Source organism: Physeter macrocephalus, chromosome 11 (assembly GCF_002837175.3).
Source record: "Physeter macrocephalus isolate SW-GA chromosome 11, ASM283717v5, whole genome shotgun sequence".
NCBI classification, from domain to species: Eukaryota; Metazoa; Chordata; class Mammalia; order Artiodactyla; family Physeteridae; genus Physeter; species Physeter macrocephalus.
The window spans coordinates 151,728,044-151,737,630 of NC_041224.1; the positions used below are offsets into that span (position 1 = coordinate 151,728,044).

Genomic DNA, 9,587 nt, shown 5'->3' on the forward strand with positions numbered 1-9,587 from the left:
TTGGAGACTAATCCCTTGTCCGTTGCTTCATTTGCAAATATTTTCTCCCATTCTGAGGGTTGTCTTTTCGTCTTGTTTGCTGTGCAGAAGCTTTTAAGTTTCATTATGTCCCATTTGTTTCCATTACTCTAGGAGGTGGGTCAAAAAAGATTTCTTTTTCGTACTCCCCCTCACCCAGCCACTCCAGCCCATTCAAATTCCCTATGCCTCTGTATGGAGAGGCAAGGAAAGCAGGAAAAATGTAAGAACTCCCTCGATGGTCTTTCGGGGCCACCTGCCCTCCCCGACAGTTTTGGCGCCAAACGCCTCCAGGAACACTGCCTCAGTCTCATATCGCGTCACCCCCACCAAAGCCTGCAAAGCCCTCACACTGAGCTCAGTCTTGAAAGCAGCCTTGGTTAGGCAGTGATCAAGACTCAGTTAACTGCAGCAGGAAGGGGGCAGACGTGGAGCTGAAAGTATGGCCGCTGGGGATCCAGGAAAAGGCAAGAGGTCGTGTGTTGACATAAGGAAAGTCTCTCAGCAGATAGTGAAGCTGGAGACATAGGTCCAGGTTCAGAATAAGGACCTCTGCCCCAAGAAGTCCAGTCCTAGAAAGACTGAGTTACTGGGGCAGGTTACAAAAGTGGGGACTCACATGGTGCAGGGTGAAGAACCATAATTAGTTTCAATAATCTGGGTGGGGATTTGTTTTCTCATCCTCACTCACTTTTTAGAACTGGGACTTAATATCCGAGTCACAGAGCAACAAGAGTAACTCAGTGCTGAGTGGCAAGACGTTGAAGTTGAGCTACTGAAATCTCTCCAGCTAAAGGCAGGCATACTGAACACCTGTTTTTGTCTGTCCTACTCCTCCCCAGCCCCACCGACCCTCTGATAGTACATGATCCACATCGTTACCTTCCCTGCACGGCTACTACAGCATAATCAGCTATTTTATGTGACATACCCCTCCCCCTATGGCCCCAGTTGACTGGTCCAAGGGCAACATCTGACCAGGGCCCTTCCCAGAGATGTTTAAACTTGGGACCCAACTCATTGAGACACCTTCTCCGTGGTGACTCTCACCCACCCTGCCAGTGCTCAGCATGTGTCCCCTCTTTCTTACTCTCTGTTCTGACTTCATATGACACAACTCCTGTAATGGATTCTCTATCCATTGACCAGCACGTTCTCCAAATGGTTAACATGCCTTTGGAAATCTGATGTTCCTGCTTCTTTTCCACATATGCCTTGCTCTGAAGCCAAAAATCAAGAATGATTTAGTCATTTTCTTCATTGGGTTTCACACAGCTTCTTTCAGGGCAGTCAAAAGATTCTGACTTCGTTTTGAAGCCAAAGGATTCCTTTCAACACTACAGCTCTCTGTGCAACCTCCGGAATCTTTCCTGGTATTCAGAGCTTCTGAGGGGCCCTTTTTATACCAGATACCTGAGTCAAACCTTAGCTAATTTCAGTTAAACTCCTCAAGATGAGAGTTAGGTGAACTTAGTAAGCTGTCTTTTTAAAGAAACAGACTGATTCTGATATAGAATCATATTTAGTTATTTTTGTGCTATGCACTTATTTCATCTAGTAGATTGTAAACTTTTGGAGGAGACTTAAGTGTTAAATACCTTTGTATCCCTTGGCTCACAACCATACACTTATTAAGTATTCAATAAATACAATTTAATACATAAATGAATCATTCAGTCACATTCCTTATGTTAAATATAAAATTAATGCTTTAAGTGTCATTAATCAAATAGATAATCCCACTAGGATACATTTTAAGGTATACTGTTATATATTAGAGTGGTTTTATTTATTTATTTTTTATTAAAGTATAGTTGATTTACAATGTTGTGTTTCTGGTGTACAGCAAAGTCATTCAGTTATACATACATATATACATATGCTTTTTCATATTATTTTCCATTATGGTTTATTACAAGATATTGAATATAGTTCCCTGTGCTATACAGTAGGACCTTGTTGTTTATCTGTTTTATATATAGTAGTTTGTATCTGCTAATCCTAAACTAATTTATCCCTCTCTTACCCCCTTTCCCCTTTAGTAACCATAAGTTTGTTTTCTATGTCTGTGAGTCTGTTTCTATTTCGTAAATAAGATCATTTGTGTCATATTTTAGATTCAACATGTAAGTGAAGTGATACATGGTATTTGTCTTTTTCTTTCTGACTTATTTCACTTAGTATGACAATCTCTAAGTCCATCCGTGTTGCTGCAAATGGCATTATTTCATTATTTTTTTATGGCTGAGTAATATTCCTTTGTATATGTTTACCACATCTTCTTTATCCATTTATCTGTCGATGGACACTTAGGTTGTCTTTTATATATAGTAGTTTGTATCTGCTAATCCTAAACTAATTTATCCCTCTCTTACCCCCTTTCCCCTTTAGTAACCATAAGTTTGTTTTCTATGTCTGTGAGTCTGTTTCTATTTCGTAAATAAGATCATTTGTGTCATATTTTAGATTCAACATGTAAGTGATACATGGTATTTGTCTTTTTCTTTCTGACTTATTTCACTTAATGTATCTTTTTGAATTAGAGTTTTCTCTGGATATATGCCCAGGAGTGGGCTTGCTGAATCATATGGCTAACTAAACTAAAACTATTTTTAGTTTTTTGAGGAACCTCCGTCCTTTTTTCCACAGTGGCTGCACCAATTTATATTCTTACCAACAGTGTAGTAGAGTTCCCTTTTCTCCACACCCTCGCCAGCATTTGTTATTTGTAGACTTTTTAATTATGACCATTCGGACTGGTGTGAGATAGTACCTCATTGTAGTTTTGATGTGCATTTTAGAGTGGTTTTATAATAGACCCCGATATTAATAAAATTGGGCTAAGCTAACTGACACTTTCCTTTTGCATACGGCTCACTCAACTGCTGAGAGACCAGTTTCCAAATATGTGTCCTATATAAGGAAGATCTCCTGCCTTCCCCATCAAAAACTGTTTGATGGAATAGGAAAATCTCACTGGCAGAGCAGAAATGGAAGCTGTTCAAGGGAGCTGGTGGTGGTGGGGTCACCTTGAACCGTCAGTGAGTATTTGTTCTGTCTGCCATGGGCCAGAGCTCAGTTAGAAGGAACTTATGAGAGCCCTCTCCCTGCCCCAATCCAGAAAGCAGGGGTCATGGCACCCCTGACAGATGCACAAGGAGAACCCATTAGAAGTGGGCACAGAAAGGTCCTACAAGGTGGCGGGTCTGATAGGTCATGAGTGGGGACAGAGCAACCCCGTGGAGAGAAGCAGTAGCTCCAGGGGCCCCCCCAAAGCCTGGGACACAGGCTTACCCCAGCTTCCCCTTTTCTTGCTGCACCCAGACTCCCACACATGGCAGGCCAGGTCTCTGGTGTGAAGTCCTCAAGTGGCCCCAGATTTTCTGTGTATTGAGGGAAGGCAGTCCACTCTCAGAGGAGTACAGGTATAAGAGCACAGAAATTTCTACCACCTTGTAGCCAGGAGAGGAAATTAGAAGGCCCAGGGCAGAGCAGAAATGTGTTATGAATTTACACCTTGACTCTGCTTCTCAGCTGATGACCTGGGTGAAATGCACACACACATACAGATGAACATATAGGATTCTGGTGGCTCAGTGGAAGCACAGAGGTGGAGAGAGAACCCCTGCTCCCAACTGCCTCTCCAGGTCCCAGCTGTTCCCAAATATCCTGCATTAGAATAGGTCAGACGGCTGAGGACATCAGTTGTTCTGGCCTGCCCAGTGTCCATTCCACCCTGTTCTGACAATGGCATCCTGATTTTCCTTTGGACATCCACCCTTCCCCTCCCCTGCCCCAGTCCTTGTGACCTCATACTCCTGCTCTAGAAGTGGACACCTGCTCCCATCCTGGCCAAACAGTGGGTTCCATCCCCCGGCCATGGTGATGATTTAGGAGAAGGGCATGAGACCCAAGCCCAACCAGTCAGCCCAGGGTAGATGGCTGGAATAGGAGAAAGAGGCACCCTTTTCCCATGGGGCAAGCCCAGGGATTCTGGGTGGGGTGGGGAGGAGAGGGGTGCTGTGTGGGGTGTTGGTGCCTGAGAACAGAACCAACATGGGGAGGTCAAAGGGAGCAGCACAACCCTTATTCAGCAGATTCCCAAGCCAAGAAGTTGCCTATCCTTCAGCCAGATTGAGTCAGCTCTTGACGCAACCAAGAGCCCCTTTGGTGAACACAACTGCCAACGGTCCCGTCAATTAGAAAAGGGAACAAAGGGAGGGACCATCACTGAGGTGCCAACCTGGAAGGGCTCCACTTCTGGGCCTTTTCCATTTTCTCCCCTGAGAGGGGTTCCCACAGAGGCAATACTCCTTGAGAGGCCGCCTGCAAATCCCAACACCCGGAGGGCCCTCGGCTCCCTCCCCACTTCCCGCCCTCTGTGTCATTGTTGAGGGAGGGGTGGGTTTCTTGTGTGTGCACTTTACCTGCAGAGCCATTTTTGGACCTTGTTTTCTATAGACCAGAAAACTGCTGAAATTAGGAGACATTTGAAGTGGCTCTTCATCAGGCCCAGAAGAGATTTCTGCAGTTGCTATATTTAAAAGCCCAGCAGCAGGTTGTTTGGGCTTATGTCGTGCTGTTATGTAATAAACATAATGTTAAGCTTTGGAAGACTTGAACACTGGTTGGGAGGGAGGAAAACAGTAGCCTCACAATGATGTGTGCCCTGCAGATGCTTTGTAGAGGTTGGGGAGAAGATAATATAGTTTCTGCGTTAAATAGTGTTAAAATAACAATGTGTACATAGCAGATTTGAATTACTATGTAAATTTCCAAAGGAAACAGTAGGGGGAAAAAAAGAAAGAAGAAGAAAGAAAGGAGGTTGGGTATTAATAGAAGGGAAAATGTAATCAACAACCAAACAGAAGCTGGTTTTAGTAAGATAAAGGGACTCAAGAGATGTGGGCCGATCTCCTGTAGAAAGGAGATTGTATTGCTTTTCTAGGCTGTGTAACAAATTGCCATAAACTTAGTGGCTGAAAGCATCATGAATTTATTATAACAGCTTTCTGTAGACCAGAGGTCCAGTCATGGTGTGGCTGGCTTCTCTGCTCACGGTTTCATGACATGAAATCAAGGTGTCAGCCAGGCTGGGGCCTCATCTGAAGTATGGGGTCCTCTTTCAAGCTCACACAGCTTTAGGCAGAATTTAGTTACCTTTGGTTGTAGGACTGAGGGTCCCCTTTACTTTTTGGCTGTCACTGGGAATTGCTCTCAGCTCTTAGAAGCCTCCTACGTTTCCTTACCATGTGATCCCCTCCATAGGCCCTCTTACAACATAGCTCTTAGCTCCTTCAAGGCCCTAGGAAAATCCCTCTCACATTTCCAATCTCTCTGACTTCTTCCATCTCTGACCGCTAGACCCTCTTTAAAGAGATCACCTGTTTAAGTCAGGCTCACTCACCTCAAGGAAGGAGATTACATGAGTATGCAAGCTAGGGGGTGAGAATCTTAGGAGCCATCTTAGAATTCTGTCTACCTCAGTGATCAAACTTTCGTACAGAAGCAGGGTCCAAAATACGTAATCTTAATACGCTACTGACATGGGCTAAATGTTTATGTCCCACCAAAATTGATATGTTGAAGCCTTAACCCCCAATGTGGTGATGTTCAGAGGGGAAGCCTTCGGGAGGTGATTAGGTTTATTTGAGGTGATGAGGGTGGGGGTCTCATAATGGGATTGGTGTCCTTATAAGAAGAGGAAGAGAGACCAAAGCCCTCTGTCTCTGCCATGTGAGGATAGTGAGAAGGCAGCTGTCTACAAGCCAGGACAAGGCCCTCACTGGGACCTGAACTAGCTGGCACCTTCATCTAGACTTCCAGCCTCCAGGACGGTGAGAAATAGATGTCAGTCTGTGGTGTTTTGTTATAGCAGCCCAAGCTGACTAAGATGACTACAACACCAAAGGTCCCATTCATCTACCTTCACACGAGCCTTCTGGAAAACAGGGTGTTCAAAGGCTGTGAAAACATTCAGTATCTAGAGTATGCCAATGACTGTCCTTCTTCTCTACCTCATTTGTTTGTGCCTTTATTCATTCAATGACTGCTCTCCTATTCTCCCCTTGGCACTGTGCTTGACCCCAGGGCCATGTCTAGAGTGAGATTAGTGAGACACCTGGGGACAGGTAAGATGTAAGGGGTGCCCATTTGCACAACCCTGAGAATGACTGTCCCCTGAGATTTTGCACACTAGCTTCAGAAGGGCACAAAATTTCTCCTAAAAAGCATATCTGAGTACAACTAAAAACTGACCCCTTCTGACCTTTGATGAGTCCATAAATAAAGGTGTAGAGTCATTTATAACACTATTAATATAAAATCTGACCCTAGTATAAACTCGGTGCTCCATTTCATTGAATCATAACTCTGATGAAACCTCCGCCACCAGGTGCTCCACCAAAATGTTTGTGCAGTTTTCTCACATCCCGGGGAGAAACCCATGTGTCCCAGGAGCATCTTCATATCCTCTTCACCTCTTGCTCAAGTTTTCTCTCTTATTGGCCATTTCAGTGCCAGCTGGGTTGCCTGTTGGGAGATTTACATGAATTTCTTTCTTTCTCCTTACTTCCATTCACAATATGGAGCTGAGCCACTCATCAAAATCTGACTTGCCATCCTGTACGTTGCCCAGAATTTCTCTCATCTGACTGAGAAGCCCCTGGCTCTGTTCTGAGTGCCCTGGGGGCCTTGCCGGTCCTCGGGTGCAAAGGCAGCTGAACCCTGTGACCTCAGCCCTGAAGCAGAGCCTGGGAAAGGAGACCACCCCCAACGCCTCTTGCTTGGGAGCTTTCATGCTCTTTGGTGAACCATCCTCTACTCACTGTTCTCTGCTCCCCTGTTGGGTGGGAAAATGAGCCCCACATGGTTACAGTCTTGGGGCTGAGAGCCCTGCCACGTCCTTTTTTAGGTTAAATTTCCTTAAAAAACCAAGAACAGCCCTGAGTTAGATTTCCTAGGGTATTTCTCTGTGCTGAGTGCTTCACCGGGAAGAAATTTAAACAGAGTACTGAGCTGATGGCAAATACATGGGACTGATTCCCCAACCTCAGCCACGGAAGGGACTTGAGGGGTTGCACCTTGGGGCTTCTCATGCTGCCACAGCCACAACCCAGATCTGCATCTTCTAGAATTCTTTGCACAACAGCAAAGGACTGTTGCTGTTATGAGGACTTTCTTTACTCCCACCCTCATGCCCTGAGCAAGGCAGATGTCTACTTCCAGCACTAGAAGAAGGAGGGGGTGAGGGCAGAGATGGGAGGAATGCTAACCATAGCTGACCTAAGTCAGATCACCAGGCTGGCCGCTAGCCAGGCTCTGCATCGCCCTCTGCAGATAGCATAGGCAAAAAGCTGGGTCTTTGCACCCTGCTCTCTAGGTTAAAGTTCTGATTCAAGGCTCAGTCACTCCCCCGTTGATGCTATTATTAATCATCCCTTTGCAGAGGAGGTGACTTGTTTAGACAACGACAGGAACTTGAGATGGACCCTTACCTAGGGGTTCTCAGAACTGAAGGAGTTTCATTAATTTCTCTCCACCTCAGTTTCTTCATTCAAAAAAGTAGGCATAATTATATTTGGCATGCAGGATTTTTTTTAAAATTAGAAATAATATATACCTGGCACAATGCTTGGAAACTTCTACCCCCTTAAGAAAGGGTTGCTACTGCTACTACTGTTATCCCTGCCTCAGGGTATGTGTTATTGATCTGGGCTGTGAGTTTGAGAGCTAAGATTGTGTGCATGGCTGATGGCAATGACAGTGCCTGACACAGAGGAGGTGTGCAGTCAATGAATAAGTCTGGAATTTGAGCATGGGACATCAGGCCCACCAGGAAATAAGAGTCTACATGCAATTAATTACCTGCTCTATTTCCTGGGTTGGTAGTTCTCAAATTCTTTGTGTTCTGGACACATCTGATGGGACTGATACCTTCAGACAGCTGTGAGTCAGCAGTAATTGCCACTCAATCCCTGCTATGGAAGAACGATGTCTCCCAATATCTATGAAAGCAACCACTGTGGTCCCACCATGTATTTGGAATGCCCTTTGTCATTGTGGTTTGAGGGTAGAATGTGTACTGCCCTGACCTCCCCAACTAACGTACACAAGAAGAATTCTCACATATCCACTTAACCACTGTATTTCTTGGCCACTGGTTTGATGAAACACACCTTTTACCTTTTCCCAGCATTTCAGGTTGTAGCCATGGTATGTTGGCCTGCAGGTCTCAGGCAGGCACTTCAATTGCCCTTGGAATTCCAGGATTTAGCTTTGCAGTCTCTATTTGTCAACAATCTCAAAGGTCCTTGACATATAGTCATTTGTAATTTTGCAAAGATGTCAATTTTTAGAAATTAGTTTATTATGGACTTCCCTGGTGGCGCAGTGGTTAAGAATCCACCTGCCAATGCAGGGGACACGGGTTCGAGCCCTGCTCTGGGCAGATCCCACATGCTGTGGAGCAACTAATTCTGTGTGCCACAACTACAGAGCCTGCGCTCTAGACCCTGCGAGCCACAACTACTGAGCCCGCGTGCCACAACTACTGAAGCCCACGCTCCTAGAGCCTGTGCTCCACAACAAGAGGAGCCACTGCAATGAGAAGCCCGCGCACCGCAACAAAGAGTAGCCCCCGCTCACCGCCAACTACAGAAAACCAGCTCACAGCAACGAAAACCCAATGCAGCCAAAAATGAATAAATAAATAATGTTAAAATAATTAAACTATTAAAAAAATTAGTTTATTATACAAGTAATATATGAGTGTATATATATATATTGCAAAATGCTTATATAGTTGAGGAGTACACAAAGAAAACGTGTAGAAATCTTCCTTTATTTGTATCAGTCAGAGTAAGCCACGTTATACTGCAGTAACAAACACCCCCAAAATCTCAGTGGCTTATAGCAACAAATGTTTATTTCTTGTTCACACTACATGTTTATCACAAGTTGGCTACAAGCTCTGCTTATTGCCTTTTTCACACCAGAACCAAAGCTGATGGAAAAACCTAGCCTCTATCTGGAACACTGTCAATCTGGCAGAAAGAAAAAGACAAGACAAATGAGGCCCTGACTTCTACAACTTAGCACAAAAGTGATCAACATCTCTTCTTTGGCCAAAGCAAGTCACATGGCCATTCCCAAGGTCAACAGTGTGGGGATATATCCTACAGAGAGGAGCGCAGCTGGGAAAGAAACTGGAAAGTTTGGTGAACAAGAAGACATCTCCCACTACCTCCTTCTAGGACAACTTCCCTCCCAGAGGTAACTGCTCTCAGCACTTCAGTCCCCTTTCTTATGTATTTGCCTAAGTGTGTGTGTGTGTGTGTGTGTGTGTGTGTGTGTGTGTGTGTGTGTGTGTGTGTGTGTATGAATATATATATGCACATAAATGTAGAATATTCACATGTTGTTCTTCAGCTTGCTCTTTTCATTTAATCTACCTCAGAGACCTTTTCATATAAGTACATATAAGCCTACCCCACTCCTCTAACAACTATATGGCATTTCATGCCATAATATATTTAAATTCTTGGTGTACTTTTGGATCTTTTCAAAAT

At 44.5% G+C, this 9,587-nt stretch overlaps 1 long non-coding RNA gene across 2 annotated transcripts in view; it reads left to right on the forward strand.

The window, feature by feature from the left end:
* LOC102990479 (uncharacterized) overlaps window positions 1-9,371 on the forward strand; it is an 18,703-nt gene extending 9,332 nt beyond the window's left edge. For both annotated transcript variants that reach the window (XR_002890994.3, XR_008618699.1), the window contains exon 3: window positions 9,015-9,371. This is a non-coding gene — a long non-coding RNA (uncharacterized lncRNA). The remainder of the gene's footprint in view (window positions 1-9,014) is intronic.
* The last annotated feature ends 216 nt before the right edge of the window (window positions 9,372-9,587 follow it).